Source organism: Pelodiscus sinensis, chromosome 16 (genome assembly GCF_052426305.1).
Source record: "Pelodiscus sinensis isolate ZL-2025 chromosome 16, ASM5242630v1, whole genome shotgun sequence".
Classification (NCBI taxonomy): domain Eukaryota; kingdom Metazoa; phylum Chordata; order Testudines; family Trionychidae; genus Pelodiscus; species Pelodiscus sinensis.
This window is the reverse complement of record NC_143067.1, coordinates 41,840,790-41,855,217: the sequence shown is the minus strand read 5'-3', so window position 1 is coordinate 41,855,217 and position 14,428 is coordinate 41,840,790. Positions and strand designations below refer to the sequence as shown.

The window sequence follows — 14,428 nt, the reverse complement described above, 5'->3', positions numbered from 1 at the left end:
CCCTCACGCCCGGCCCCCCCCCCCCCCCTCCCCCACCCCGCCCTCACGCCCTGCCCTCCCCCCCCCCCTCCCCCTCCCCCCCCACCTGCCCTCACGCCCGGCCCGTCCCCCCCCCCCCCCCACCTGCCCTCACGCCCGGCCTCCCCCCAGCTAGGGAGAAGGAAGCGGGGTACCCTGGCTCGTGCTGAACGCCCCAGCAGCCACCTCCCTGGCCCAGGTTCTGCTCCGCTGGCCCCAGCTCTTGAGAGCCCCTGAGGGGGCTGAGCGAGCCCCACGGTCCCCAGGGAGGTCACTGCCCCCAGGGCCCCAGTCTGAGCTCTAATTAATGAGCGCTAATTGCACGGAGACAGGGCTCCAGCTGGGAAGCTGCAGAACCCAGGGAAGGGGCCTTAGCAACTGTTACTATGGCTGGACAGCCCTTTCAGGGAGCTGCCTCACCCCCCCCCCCCCCCGCCCCGGGCGGGATGCCCCAGCCGCTCCCGCCCCCCACTCGTCCTCCCCACTCCCCCGCTGCCACTGGGCTGTAGGGTGGGGGGCAGGGCGGGCGGAGGGCCCTGGTCGCAGCGGGGCAGGGGGGCGGAGGGCCCTGGTCGCAGCGGGGCAGGGGGGCGCGGCCGGGTGCAGGGGGGCGCCGTGGGGCGCATGGCAGTCGTGCGGGCAGGAGCGGTCGCTGTAAATGTGGTTTTCTAGCTCGCTGCCCTGTTGCTGGCTCTGACCGTTGTGTCCAGTCAAACAGCGGGTGTGTAACCACCTCGGGGGTGTGTGTGTGTGCGTGTGTGTAACCACCTCGGGGGTGTGTGTGTGTGTAACCACCTCGGGGGTGTGTGTGTGTGTGTCTGTGTGTGTGTGGTGTGTGTGTGTGTGTGTAACCACCTCGGGGGTGTGTGTGTGTGTGTGTGTGTGTGTGTGTGTGTGTGTAACCACCTCGGGGGTGTGTGTGTGTGTGTCTGTCTGTGTGTGTGTGTGTGTGTGTAACCACCTCGGGGGTGTGTGTGTGTGTGTGTGTAACCACCTGGGGGGGGGGGGTGTGTAACCACCTCGGCGGGGGGGGGGTGTAACCACCTCGGGGTGTGTGTGTGTGTGTGTGTGTAACCACCTCGGGGGTGTGTGTGTGTGTAACCACCTCGGGGGGGGGTGTGTGCGCGCGTGTGTGTAACCACCTCGGGGGGGTGGGTGTGTGCGTGTGTGTACGTGTGTGTAAACACCTCGGGGGGGGAGGTGTGCGCGTGTGTGTAACCACCTGGGGTGTGTGTGTGTGTGTGCGTGTGTGTAACCACCTCGGGGGGGTGTGTGTGTGCGTGTGTGTAACCACCTCGGGGGGGTGTGTGTGCATGTGTGTGTGTGTGTAACCACCTCGTGGGGGTGGGGGTGTGTGTAACCACCTCGGGGGGGGTGCGTGTGTAACCACCTCGGGGGTGTGTGTGTGTGTGCGTGTGTGTAACCACCTCGGGGAGGTGCGTGTGTGTAACCACCTCGGGGGGTGGGTGGGTGTGCGTGTGTGTAACCACCTCGGGGGGTGGGTGTGTGCGTGTTTACGTGTGTGTAACCACCTCGGGGGGTGGGTGTGTGCGTGTGTACGTGTGTGTAACCACCTCGGGGGGTGTGCGTGTGTGTAACCACCTCGGGGGGTGTGTGTGTGTGCGTGTGTGTAACCACCTCGGGGGGTGGGTGTGTGTGCGTGTGTGTAACCACCTCGGGGGGTGGGTGTGTGCGTGTGTACGTGTGTGTAACCACCTTGGGCGTGGGGGTGGGTGTGTGTGTGTGTAACCACCTCGGGGGTGGGTGTGTGTGTGTGTAACCACCTGGGGGTGTGTGTAACCACCTCGGGGGGGGGTGTGTGCGTGTGCGTGTGTGTGTAACCACCTCGGGGGTGGGTGTGTGCGTGCGTGTGCGTGTGTGTGTAACCACCTCGGGGGTGGGTGTGTGCGTGCGCGTGTGTGTGTGTGTAACCACCTCGGGGGTGTGTGTGTGCGTGCGTGTGCGTGTGTGTAACCACCTCGGGGGGGGGGGGGGTGTGTAACCACCTCGGGGGGGTGAGTGTGTGTGTGTGTGTGTAACCACCTCGGGGGGGGTGTGAGTGTGTGTGTGTGTGTGTGTAACCACCTCGGGGGGTGGGTGTGTGTGTGTGTGTGTGTGTAACCAGCTCGGGGGGTGGGTGTGTGTGTGTGTGTGTAACCACCTCGGGGGGGGGGGTGAGTGTGTGTGTGTGTGTAACCACCTCGGGGGGGGGGGGGGTGTAACCAGCTCGGGGTGTGTGTGTGTGTGTGTGTGTGTGTGTGTGTGTAACCACCTCGGTGTGTGTGTGTGTGTGTGTGTGTGTGTGTGTGTGTGTGTGTGTGACACAGAGGGATATACATTCCTGCCCCGAGTCTGCGTTCCCTGCTGATTCTGGAGGCGCTGGTTGCAGGCGCTGTGGTCAGGCAGAGCCGGGGCACCAAGCGCGGCTGGCTCTGGGGCTGGCAGCGCAGCCCTGGCCCGGGGCCTGCAGGGCCATGGAAAGCTTCCTGCAACCGAGCCGAGCCGAGCCGAGCCGCGTCCCCGCCTGCCCTGCAGCCGCTCTCGCACTGAGCCCAGTGGAGGCATCACCGGGGAGGTGGCCTGGGCCCGGACGCGCGGGTCGGGACAGGTAAGACCCCAGAGGCAGAGGCTGCGTTGGCAGGGACAGGTCACAGGCCAGGACAAAGGAACAAACCAGGGCGGGGAGGCGGGGCCCTGGGATCGGGGCGCAGAACCCGCCCGGGGGAGGGGGCCTGGGATCGGGGCGCAGAACCCGCCGGGGGGGGGGGGCCCTGTGATCGGGGCGCAGAACCCGCCCGGGGGGGGGCCCTGGGATCGGGGCGCAGAACCCGCCCGGGGGAGGGGCCCCTGGGATCGGGGCGCAGAACCCGCCCGGGGGGGGGCCCTGGGATCGGGGCGCAGAACTCGCCCGGGGGGGGGGGCCTGGGATCGGGGCGCAGAACCCGCCCGGGGGGGGGGCCCTGGGATCGGGGCGCAGAACCCGCCCGGGGGAGGGGCCCCTGGGATCGGGGCGCAGAACCCGCCCGGGGGGGGGCCTGGGATCGGGGCGCAGAACCCGCCCGGGGGGGCCGCCCTGGGATCGGGGCGCAGAACCCGCCCGGGGGGCCCCTGGGATCGGGGCGCAGAACCCGCCCGGGGGAGGGGCCCCTGTGATCGGGGCGCAGAACCCGCCGAGGGGGGGGGAGCCCTGGGATCGGGGCGCAGAACCCGCCGAGGGGGGGGGAGCCCTGGGATCGGGGCGCAGAACCCGCCCGGGGGGCCCCTGGGATCGGGGCGCAGAACCCGCCCGGGGGAGGGGCCCCTGTGATCGGGGCGCAGAACCCGCCCGGGGGAGGGGCCCCTGTGATCGGGGCGCAGAACCCGCCGAGGGGGGGGGAGCCCTGGGATCGGGGCGCAGAACCCGCCCGGGGGAGGGGCCCCTGTGATCGGGGCGCAGAACCCGCCCGGGGGGGGGCCTGGGATCGGGGCGCAGAACCCGCCCGGGGAGCCGCCCTGGGATCGGGGCGCAGAACCCGCCCGGGGGGCCCTGCTGATCTGCCCCTCTGTCCAGTGGTGCCCATTTCAAACGTGCTCTCTGCGCGCTGCCAGGGCTGGAGTATCCGCCCTGACTCGGGCCGGGCTCTGGGAATGACCCTGCTTCGTCGGAGTCGGTCTCGCTGGCCCGGCCGCACGGAACCTCCTGGGGACCGAGCCTGGCTCGGCGCTGGGGCTCCCGGCCGGCCGGGCTGCTGAACGGCTCTGCTCCCGGACAAGTCGCCGTGCTGTTCCAGGGCCGGGAGCTGGCTGCTGGCTCCCTCCCTCTGTCCATGGCGAGAGCCTTGGGGCGCCCTCCCCTGCCCGGGGGGGGCGGCACTGGCCCGGCCAGGCCCCCGGTGCCTCCGGGCCAGAGCAGCGGAGCGGGGGGGAGCCAGAGGCCAGAGCTGACGCCCGGTTTTCTCGGTGCAGCGCCGGTGTTTCAGGTTCTTATACAGGCACCGATTACGGGCAGGGCATGCACCCCTCTGTGGGGAGGCTAGCCCCGCCCCCTGTCCCAAGCTCCGCCTCTTCTGCCCACAGCCCCGCCCCTCCCACCCATGGCTCAGGCCGGGGGGCGCCGTGTGTCATCTCTGCTCGGCTCACTGGCCCGGCCAGCGCCGCGCAAGGAGTGTGGGGCCAGCTGCTTTCCGGGGTGGGGCAGGTGCGGGCTGCTGCTTAGGGAAGTACTGCTCCTCCCCCCACGCCACCAGCCCCCCTGCCCCGCCCCCCACCACACAGCACTGCTCCTCCCCCCACGCCACCACCCCCCTGCCCCGCCCCGCCCCCCACCACACAGCACTGCTCCTCCCCCCACGCCACCAGCCCCCCTGCCCCGCCCCCCACCACACAGCACTGCTCCTCCCCCCACGCCACCACCCCCCTGCCCCGCCCCGCCCCCCACCACACAGCACTGCTCCTCCCCCCATGCCACCCTGCCGCCCTGCCCCCCCCCCACCACACAGCACTGCTCCTCCCCCCACGCCACCACCCCCCTGCCCCGCCCCGCCCCCCCACCACACAGCACTGCTCCTCCCCCCATGCCACCCTGCCGCCCTGCCCCGCCCCCCACCACACAGCACTGCTCCTCCCCCCACGCCACCACCCCCCTGCCCCGCCCCGCCCCCCACCACACAGCACTGCTCCTCCCCCCACGCCACCAGCCCCCCTGCCCCGCCCCCCACCACACAGCACTGCTCCTCCCCCCACGCCACCACCCCCCCTGCCCCGCCCCGCCCCCCACCACACAGCACTGCTCCTCCCCCCACGCCACCAGCCCCCCTGCCCCGCCCCCCACCACACAGCACTGCTCCTCCCCCCACGCCACCGTGCCCCCCTGCCCTGCCCCGCCCCCCACCACACAGCACTGCTCCTCCCCCCATGCCACCCTGCCGCCCTGCCCCGCCCCCCACCACACAGCACTGCTCCTCCCCCCACGCCACCAGCCCCCCTGCCCCGCCCCCCACCACACAGCACTGCTCCTCCCCCCACGCCACCACCCCCCTGCCCTGCCCCGCCCCCAACACACAGCACTGCTCCTCCCCCCACGCCACCAGCCCCCCTGCCCCGCCCCCCACCACACAGCACTGCTCCTCCCCCCACGCCACCAGCCCCCCTGCCCCGCCCCCCACCACACAGCACTGCTCCTCCCCCCACGCCACCACCCCCCTGCCCCCGCCCCGCCCCCCACCACACAGCACTGCTCCTCCCCCCACGCCACCCTGCCCCCCTGCCCTGCCCCGCCCCCCACCACACAGCACTGCTCCTCCCCCCACGCCACCAGCCCCCCTGCCCCGCCCCCCACCACACAGCACTGCTCCTCCCCCCACGCCACCAGCCCCCCTGCCCCGCCCCCCACCACACAGCACTGCTCCTCCCCCCACGCCACCAGCCCCCTGCCCTGCCCCGCCCCCCAACACACAGCACTGCTCCTCCCCCCACGCCACCCTGCCCCCCTGCCCTGCCCCGCCCCACACCACACAGCACTGCTCCTCCCCCCACGCCACCACCCCCCTGCCCCCCCGCCCCCCACCACACAGCACTGCTCCTCCCCCCACGCCACCACCCCCTACCCTGCCCCGCCCCCCACCACACAGCACTGCTCCTCCCCCCACGCCACCCTGCCCCCTGCCCCGCCCCCCACCACACAGCACTGCTCCTCCCCCCACGCCACCCTGCCCCCCGCCCTGCCCCGCCCCCCACCACACAGCACTGCTCCCCCATATCACCCTGCCCCCCCCCCCCTGCCCTGCCCCCCACCACACAGCACTGCTCCCCCATATCACCCTGCCCCCCACCACACAGCACTGCTCCCCCATATCACCCTGCCCCCCCCTGCCCCACCCCCCACCACACAGCACTGCTCCCCCATATCACCCTGCCCCCCTGCCCCCCCGCCCCCGCCACACAGCACTGGTCCCCCCATATCACCCCTGCCCCCCCCCCGCCCTGCCCCGCCCCCCACCACACAGCACTGCTCCCCCATATCACCCTGCCCCCCTGCCCTGCCCTGCCCCCCACCACACAGCACTGCTCCCCCACATCACCCCCCCCTGCCCTGCCCCGCCCCCGCCACACAGCACTGGTCCCCCCATATCACCCTGCCCCCCGCTGCCCTGCCCCGCCCCCCACCACACAGCACTGCTCCCCCCATATCACCCCTGCCCCCCTGCCCTGCCCCTCCCCCCACCACACAGCACTGCTCCCCCCATATCACCCTGCCCCCCTGCCCTGCCCCTCCCCCCACCACACAGCACTGCTCCCCCCACACCACCCTGCCTCCCAGCACTGCCCTGCCCCGTGTGTGGCCTGCCCCTGGTTCCGGGGATCCGGGTGTCCGGTCTGCCACAGTCCCTTGAGGCGGTGCCCACAGCCACCAGGTGTCTCGGGCCCCTCCGAGGGGCAGCGCTGGGGCCTGACTGACCTGCCAGTTGCCCTGTGGGGCAGCCCCAGGGAGCCCGGGCAGGGAGCGAGTTCCCCACCCCCCTGGTGACTGCTGGGCTGCCAGCCTGCCTCTCTCTGCTCCCTGCCCCGGTGCATGGCTCCCGGGGGGGTGGGGGGCAGGGCACCATGGGAGGCTGCAGATCCCCATTGGATTGCCCAAAGCAGCCCTCCCGCGGGCCTGGCTCTGGCCACTCAGCTGCAGAGCCCCTGCCCCTCTGGCTCTGGGGGAGGGGGGCGGGGACAGGGGCCTGCCAGCCCCCCAGGGTTCAGGCTTCCGCAGAGAGTCCAGGCCTGGGCTAGTGGGCACGTCCCTGTGCGGCTGGACACCAGGCAGCCCCCCAGCACCAGCCTCTCCCCCGCAGCCGCCCCCGAGCAGGGTTTGCCAGCCCGGCACCAGCTGCTGCCCCGCTCTGTGGAGCCAGACAAGTCGGCGGGCACTGGGCCCCGCGAGACCTCCCGCCAGGGCTCCCCGCTCAGGCCCTGGGGCGACAGAGAGCTCTGCCGGCCCGTGGGAGCCAGGGAGCCCCCCAGCTGCGCCCACGTCCCGCTCTCCTGCAGCGCACACCTGGCACTGGGCTGGCTGCCTGGCTGGGTCTCCCCTCCCGCTATCCCGGGCAGGTGGCAGCCGGCAGAGCCTGGGCAGCAACGGGAGTGGGGACAGGAGCCGCCTCTCCCACCCGAGAACCTCAGCCCGCCCCAGGCCCCTCCCCGCCAATGACTGGCCAGCGGGGCGTCCAGCCCGGCCTTGCGGGTGCTGCCCTTGGCTGACTGCCTCTCTGCCCCACTGCTGCTCCAGCCCTGGGCAGTCGGGGGGTGGCCAGCTGCCCCCAGGGAGGGTGGGACGTGGTGGCCCTGTGCTGGCTCCAGAGCCCTGCCTGGCCTGCCCCTCGCCGTTCTCAGGGGCCCTCGGGCCCAGCGAGGCAGCGACACCCTGGCCAGCCTGGCAGTGATTAGTCCTGGCTGCAGTGTGCCATCGGGCAAGGCCCCCCGACCCCGCGGAGCGAGCCCCTGCCCTCCCCCCACAGCTCGCCCAGGGTGCGGGTGGGACGCGGGAGGGGGCAAGAGCTGGGGGAAGGTGTGTAATGGGTGGGGCCGTGGCTGGAAGGGGGCGGGGCCTGTGACGGCGCGTCCCCCACCCCTGCACCCCCATCCGCAGCCAGCTGTGAGCGTCAGCCGGCCAGTGCGGGGGAGGCTTATTGGGTCTCTGGGACACAGGCGATGGCAGCAGGATACCCTGGGAGCGGATAGCCCTATCCCTCCTGGGGGGAGGGGTTCAAGGGCCCTGACCCCCTCCTGGCTTTAGTCTGCCCAGCTCATCTTCCTCCCCCATCCGGCCCCTTCTCTCCCTCCCCCCCCCCCAGCAGCCACCCTGAGACCCTGCAGAGCAGCCTCAGGTCACAGGAGCAGAGCCCCCACGCGTGTCCCAGGGCCGTGGCGGGGTGCAGGGGCAGGGAGCAGCGCCCCCTGGAGGGCAAGGCTCTGCCTGTGGGCTCACTGACCGTGCGCCCTGCCCGGGCTGTCCCAGGTAAGTCCCTGCAGACGTGCCGGTCCGCTCACGCTGCTGGCCGAGTCTCCCTGCCACCCTGCAAGGCTGGGCCTGGCGCAATTGGCTTCTGTTCCCCGCTCGGGCGCAGGCTGGGCCCCTGAGCATGGCCAGTCAGGGTGCTGCCCTGCCCTCAGTTTCCCCGCTGTGGACACAGATGCTGCACCGTTGTGACGGTAGCACGGAGACACTCCCGTGGAGTCGGCTGCACTGTGCCGGAGGCTGCCCAGAGCCGGTGCCAAACCAGTGCAGGCTCAGCCGCCACCCGCAGTGTGGGAGAGGGGCTTCTAGACCGTGTCCTGGGGCTGTCTCACTTCATGCCCCCACAGCCCACAGCCCCTGCTCCTGGGGGGCAGCGCTGAGCCGGACCAGTGCTCCAGGGCCAGGCTGCAGCACGGAGCCAGCCCCCACTCCAGGAGCCGAGCCATGTGGGTTCCTTGGTGGAGTGTGGGGGGCACCTAGTGGTCACATGCTGGATTGCAAGAGGCCCCGTTGGCCAGCGCAGATCCTGCCTTTGGGGTGCACTAAATCCTGGGTGGGACATGATGCTGCCAGGGCTGGGGGTGTCCTCTTGTGACGTAGTGGGGGTACCTTGCTGCTTGCTATGCTGGGGCTGGGGGTGACCCCCACTGGCTGCTGTCTGTAGCATGGCCCAGCAGGGCAGGGGGTGAGTCACTAGGCAAGGGTCTCTCAACCTGTCTGACCAGCTACCCCCCAGGGAGAGAAACAAAGGAAGGGGGATGCCGCCCCTGGCTGGGGGGCAGGACTGGAAGAGAGTTAGTTAGTTTCTGTCTGGTATCATGGAGGAGACAGCGTAGGGAAAGGGGCTGGGATTTAGGGGCCCAGTCTCCCCCATCTCAAGGGGGGCTGAGGCATCCTAGGCCTGCCCTGGAACCAGATGACATCTGTGCTGTGCTGTATCCTCGGGAAGCAATAAACTCCCTCTCTTCTACTGGCTGGTGGAGTCTATTCGTGCCATTTCAGGGGTTCAGGAGACGGGGGACCCCCAACGCGCCGTCACACTGGTGTCAGAAGTGGGATGCACTGCACCCCGTGAATGGAGCTTCCAGCGGCGAGCGACAAGGCGCAGTAGAAGCAAGAGCCCTGGAGCCAGGCGTGCTGGAGACAGAGCGAAGCGGTTCCTGGGAATCGTGGGGCGCTGCAGCACTAGACTGGTGAGTCTGCACCGAGGGGCCCAGCGGGCAGATGGCCTACGCCCGACTCTTGAAGGCAGAGCTGGTGGGGCTGTGCAGAGAGAGGGGCTTGCCTGTGCGGAAAGCAACCAAGGCCCAGCTGATTGCCCGGCTGGAGGAGAATGACCAGTCATGGGGCCAGGCTCTTGTGCCCGGGGGGAGCAGCCAGACTTGCCCTGGGAGCGTGTCAGGCTCTGAGAGGGGGCGGGGCACTGGAGCCCGCCAGAGGGGTGGGACAGCTTCCCCAGGAAGCCCTGCAAGCTGTAGCCCATCTAGGGCAGGAGCCAGCCCCGCAGAGCTGCAGCGGCTGGAGATCCAGCTGCAGATGAAGTAGAGGACTGAGAGAGGGACCGCCAGGACCGAGAGAGGCAGCGACAGCATGAGCTGGCCATGGCAGAGCGGAGAACCGGCGGGGCCCCGGATGTGCTGTGACGTGGGCAGGGGTTCCTGGCTGGTTTCTATGCTGATGGCTCTGGGATAACCCCCACTGGCTTCAGTTGGTACCACAGCCCAGCAAAACAGGATGAGTCATTATGCAAAGGGTGTCTCAACCTGTCTGACCAGCCACCCCCCATGGAGAGGAGCAAAGGAAGGTGGATGCTACCCTGGCTGGGGGGCAGGGCTGGAGGAGAGTGAGTTAGTTTCTGTCTGGGAGCATGGAGGAAGCAGCCTCACTACCAGGCTGGGGGGTTTAGAAGCTGGACCCCCCCCCCGCATATCAAGGGGGGCTGAGGCATCCTAGGCCTGCCCTGTAAACTGGTGACATCTGTGCTGTATCCTGGAGAGGCAATAAACTCCCTCTATTCTACCGGCTGGTGGAATCTGTTCATGCCCTTTCGGGGGTGCAGGAGGCGGGGGATCCCAACGTGCCGTCACATGTGCCAAGAGTGGATGGCCCCCAGGGTCCCGGGACTGCCAGGCACTTGGAGAGGCTCGTGGTGGCCCAATTGAAGGACATGGGCGACATAGACGGGTTCCTCAGCTCCTTTGAGAGGGCCTGTGGACTGCAATGGGTCCCCCCAGCTGACTGGCTGCAGGAGCTCATCCCCGCACTGAACCAGGAGGCGGCCGGAGTGCTCAGTCAGCTGGAGGACCTACAGCCAGGGGATTACAACCGAGTCAAGGAGGCCCTGCTGCACAAGTTCGGGCTGACCCCCGATATGTACAGGAATAAGTTCCGGGGGTACAGAAAGGACCACGGGAGACCCATGTGGACCTGGCCTCCCGCCTGGCGCAATACGGCCGCCAGTGGGTGTCTGGAGTCGGAGCCCAGGCCGCAGAGGAGCTGCTCAAGCTGGTCCTGATGGAGCAGCTCTGTGAAGCATGCACACCCAGACTGAGGCTGTGGCTCAAGGACAGGAGACCAGAGAACCCCCAGGAAGCCGGGAGACTGGCAGATGAGTTCACGGAGAGCCGGTCCAGGTGTGAACGGGAGTCCTGGAGAGAAAGGGAACCGCGCAGAGACCGGATCTCGGCTGAGCGATGGAGGGAGTGAATACAAGCCTAACGTAGTGAATACAAGCAGAGAGAGGGTAAGTTTAGAAGATAGGATACACAAAGAACAAGTTAAAAATCACTTAGGAAAGTTAGATGTCAGCAAGTCACCAGGTCCTGATGAAATGCATCCCAGGATACTCAAGGAGCTGATAGAGGAGGTATCTGAGCCTTTAGCTATGATCTTTGAAAAATCATGGCAGACAGGGGAGATTCCAGAAGACTGGAAAAGGGCAAATATTGTGCCCATCTATAAAAAGGGGAATAAGAACAACCCAGGAAACTACAGACCGGTCAGTTTAATGTCTGTCCCAGGGAAGATAATGGAGCAGGTAATTAAGGAAATCATATGCAAACACTTGGAAGGTAATAAAGTGATAGGGAATAGCCAGCATGGGTTTGTGAAGAACAAGTCATGCCAAACTAATCTGATAGCTTTCTTTGATAAGATAACGAGCCTTGTGGATAAGGGAGAAGCGGTGGATGTCATATACCTAGACTTTAGTAAGGCATTTGATACGGTCTCGCATGATATTCTTATTGATAAACTAGGCAAATATAACTTAGATAGGGCCACGATAAGGTGGGTGCATAATTGGCTGGATAACCGTAGTCAGAGAGTTGTTGTTAACGGTTCTAAATCCTGCTGGAAAGGGATAACAAGTGGAGTTCCTCAAGGGTCTGTTTTGGGACCCGTACTGTTCAATATCTTCATCAATGATGTAGATATTGGGATAGAGAGTACGCTTATTAAGTTTGCAGATGATACCAAACTGGGTGGGGTTGCGACTTCTTTGGAGGATAGGGACATAATTCAAAATGACCTTAGCAAGTTAGAGAAATGGTCAGAGGTAAACAGGATGAGGTTTAATAAAGAGAAATGCAAAGTGCTCCACTTAGGAAGGAACAATCAGTTCCATACATACAAGATGGGAAGCGACTGTCTAGGAAGGAGCATGGCAGAAAGGGATCTAGGGGTCATAGTGGACCACAAGTTGAATATGAGTCCACAGTGTGACGCTGTTGCAAAAAAAGCAAATATGATTCTAGGTTGTATCAACAGGTGTGTTGTAAGCAAAACTCGTGAAGTCATTCTGCCGCTCTACTCTGCACTAGTTAGGCCTCAGCTGGAGTACTGTGTCCAGTTCTGGGTGCCACATTTCAAGAAAGATGTGGAGAAATTGGAAAGGGTGCAGAGAAGGGCGACAAGAATGATTAAAGGTTTAGAGAATATGACCTATGAAGCCAGGCTTCATGAACTGGGCTTGTTTAGTTTGGAAAAAAGAAGATTAAGGGGGGACATGATAGCGGTTTTCAAATATCTAAAAGGGTGTCACAAGGAGGAAGGAGAAAATTTGTTCCTTTTGGTTTCTGAGGACAGGACAAGGAGTAATGGGCTTAAAGTGCAGCAGGGGAGGTTTAGATTGGACATTAGGAAAAAATTCCTAACTGTGAGGGTGGTCAAATATTGGAATAAATTGCCAAAGGAGGTAGTGGAATCTCCCTCTCTGGAGATATTTAAGAACAGGTTAGATAGACATCTGTCAGGGTTGGTGTAGACGGAGCTTGGTCCTGCCTTGAGGGCGGGGGGCTGGACTCGATGACCTCTTGAGGTCCCTTCCAGTCCTATTATTCTATGATTCTAACTACGAGGCGAGCCCAAGGAACAGGTCGTCTGTGCCCCAGAGAACCAGCCAGGCCCTGGACAGAGACAGCCCAAAGCCTAACTTGCCATCACTGTGGGCAAAAAGGCCACAAGAGGGCTCAGTGCACCAGGTCCCAGGACCGGGGACTTTCCAGGGTTAACTGGCTGGGGCGGGAGGAAGGGCAGGCTGCCCCAGAGGCAGGGGCTGGCAGGCAAACCTCAGCTCAGAGAGAGGGGAAGGATGCTCAGTGCACCTCCCCTGGGAGGTCTGATTCTCAGGAGGCGGATTTCTCCGTGTACTGGGTGGGGGCAGGGCGGCCCCTGCGGAGCAAGTGCCTCATGCCCCTGGAGGTGGATGGTAGGAAGGTAATGGGCTTCTGGGACACGGGGGCGGAGGTGACTCTGGCCCGATCCGACATACTGGCCCCAGAGCGGATACTACCCCACACGCAGCTGACCCTGAAGGGCATAGTAGGGTCCCCGTTTAAGGTGCCTGTAGCCCGGGTGCATCTGAAATGGGGGGCCAAGGAGGGCCTCAAGGAAGTGGGGGTGCACCCGCACTTGCCCACCGAGGTGCTGATGGGGAATGACCTAGAGGAGTGGCCCCATGAATCCCAGCGGGCTCTAGTCACCACCCGGCACCAGAGCCAGCGAGGGGCTGGCAACCTGGGTCCAAGGAAGGACTCCCGGCAGAGTCCTCAGGGTCCCATCCCAGCGGACACGGGGTCCAGCCAGGCTGGGACTCCGGACCTAGGCAAAGGTGGGGAACAGGTCCCGATCCCTGCCTCAGCAGCTGAATTCCAGGCTGAGGTGCAGGCAGACCCCTCCTTGCAGAGGCTGAGGGACCAGGCTGGCCTCCGTGCAGCTCAGCCCCAGGGGAGAGGTGGCCAGGAGAGATTCCTGTGGGAGTGGGGATTCCTGTTCTGGGAATGGCTTCCCCCCAGGAAGGTGAGGGCATGGGGGGTCCAGTGACAGCTGGTCGTCCCCCAAAAGCATTGCCTCAAGCTGCTGTATTTGGCCCACGATGTCCCCGTTGCAGGCCACTGGGGAATCCGGAGCACCTGGCTGAGGCTGCTCCAACACTTCTACTGGCCGGGAACCTTTACAGCCGTGCAGCAGTACTGCCGGTCCTGTGACTCCTGCCAGAGGGGCGGGCAGGCCCAAGACAGTAGGAAAGCGGCTTGGGGGCCCCTGCCCCATATAGAGGACCCCCTGGGCTTGCTGAGAGTTATGGGAGGGGAAGACGCCCCTGGATGGAGCGTCAGGGGTGGAAGTTGCCCTGGCTGTCCAGAGAAGGCTCACTGGGCTCATGGCCCCGGCCCGAGAGACCCTGGCCAGAGATCAAGGCCAGCGGAAGGGTGGGTGTGACCCCCGAGGACAGGCCTGTGCCAGTCGCCCTGGAGCGGGGCGGCGAGTGGACAGAGGGAAGCCAGCTCATGTGGGGCCTCGCCACGGCCGGCCCGAGTCAAGGGGAGCACCCATGTCCCCAGGTCGGGTTCCCACGCAGAGGACCCGAAATTCCCTAGGTCACGAGCGGAGTGACCCTGCTCAGTTCGCTCTCGGAGGGGGGAGAACTGTGACGTAGTGGGGGTACCTGGCTGGTTTCTATGCTGCTGGCTCTGGGGTAACCCCCACTGGCTGCCGTGGGTACCACGACCCAGCAAAACAGGATGAGTCACTATGCAAAGGGTGTCTCAACCTGTCTGACCAGCCACCCCCCATGGAGAGGAACAAAGGAAGGTGGATGCTACCCTGGCTGGGGGGCAGGGCTGGAGGAGAGTGAGTTAGTTTCTGTCTGGGAGCATGGAGGAAGCAGCCTGTGACGGCGCGTTGGGGGTTCCCCGTCTCCTGCACCCCGAAATGGCACAAACAGACTTCACCAACCGGTGGAATAGAGGAAGTTTATTGCCTCTCCAGGATACAGCACAGCACAGATGTAGTCTGGTCACAGAGCTGGGCTAGGATGCCTCAGGCCCCCTTGAGATGGGGGAGACTGGGCCCCTAAACTCCAGCCCCTTCTCCCAGGCTCTCCTCCATGCTCTCCCACAGTAACTAACTAAATTCCCTTGCAGCCCTGCC

The 14,428-nt window shown here is 65.9% G+C and overlaps 1 protein-coding gene across 2 annotated transcripts in view; it reads left to right on the top strand.

The window, feature by feature from the left end:
* Positions 1 to 2,386: 2,386 nt before the first annotated feature.
* LOC142818686 (START domain-containing protein 10-like) overlaps positions 2,387 to 14,428 on the top strand; it is a 33,492-nt gene continuing 21,450 nt past the window's right edge. For both annotated transcript variants that reach the window (XM_089769616.1, XM_089769615.1), the window contains exons 1-2: positions 2,387 to 2,626; positions 9,002 to 9,192. The gene's annotated coding sequence lies outside the window, so the exon portion shown is untranslated. The remainder of the gene's footprint in view (positions 2,627 to 9,001; positions 9,193 to 14,428) is intronic.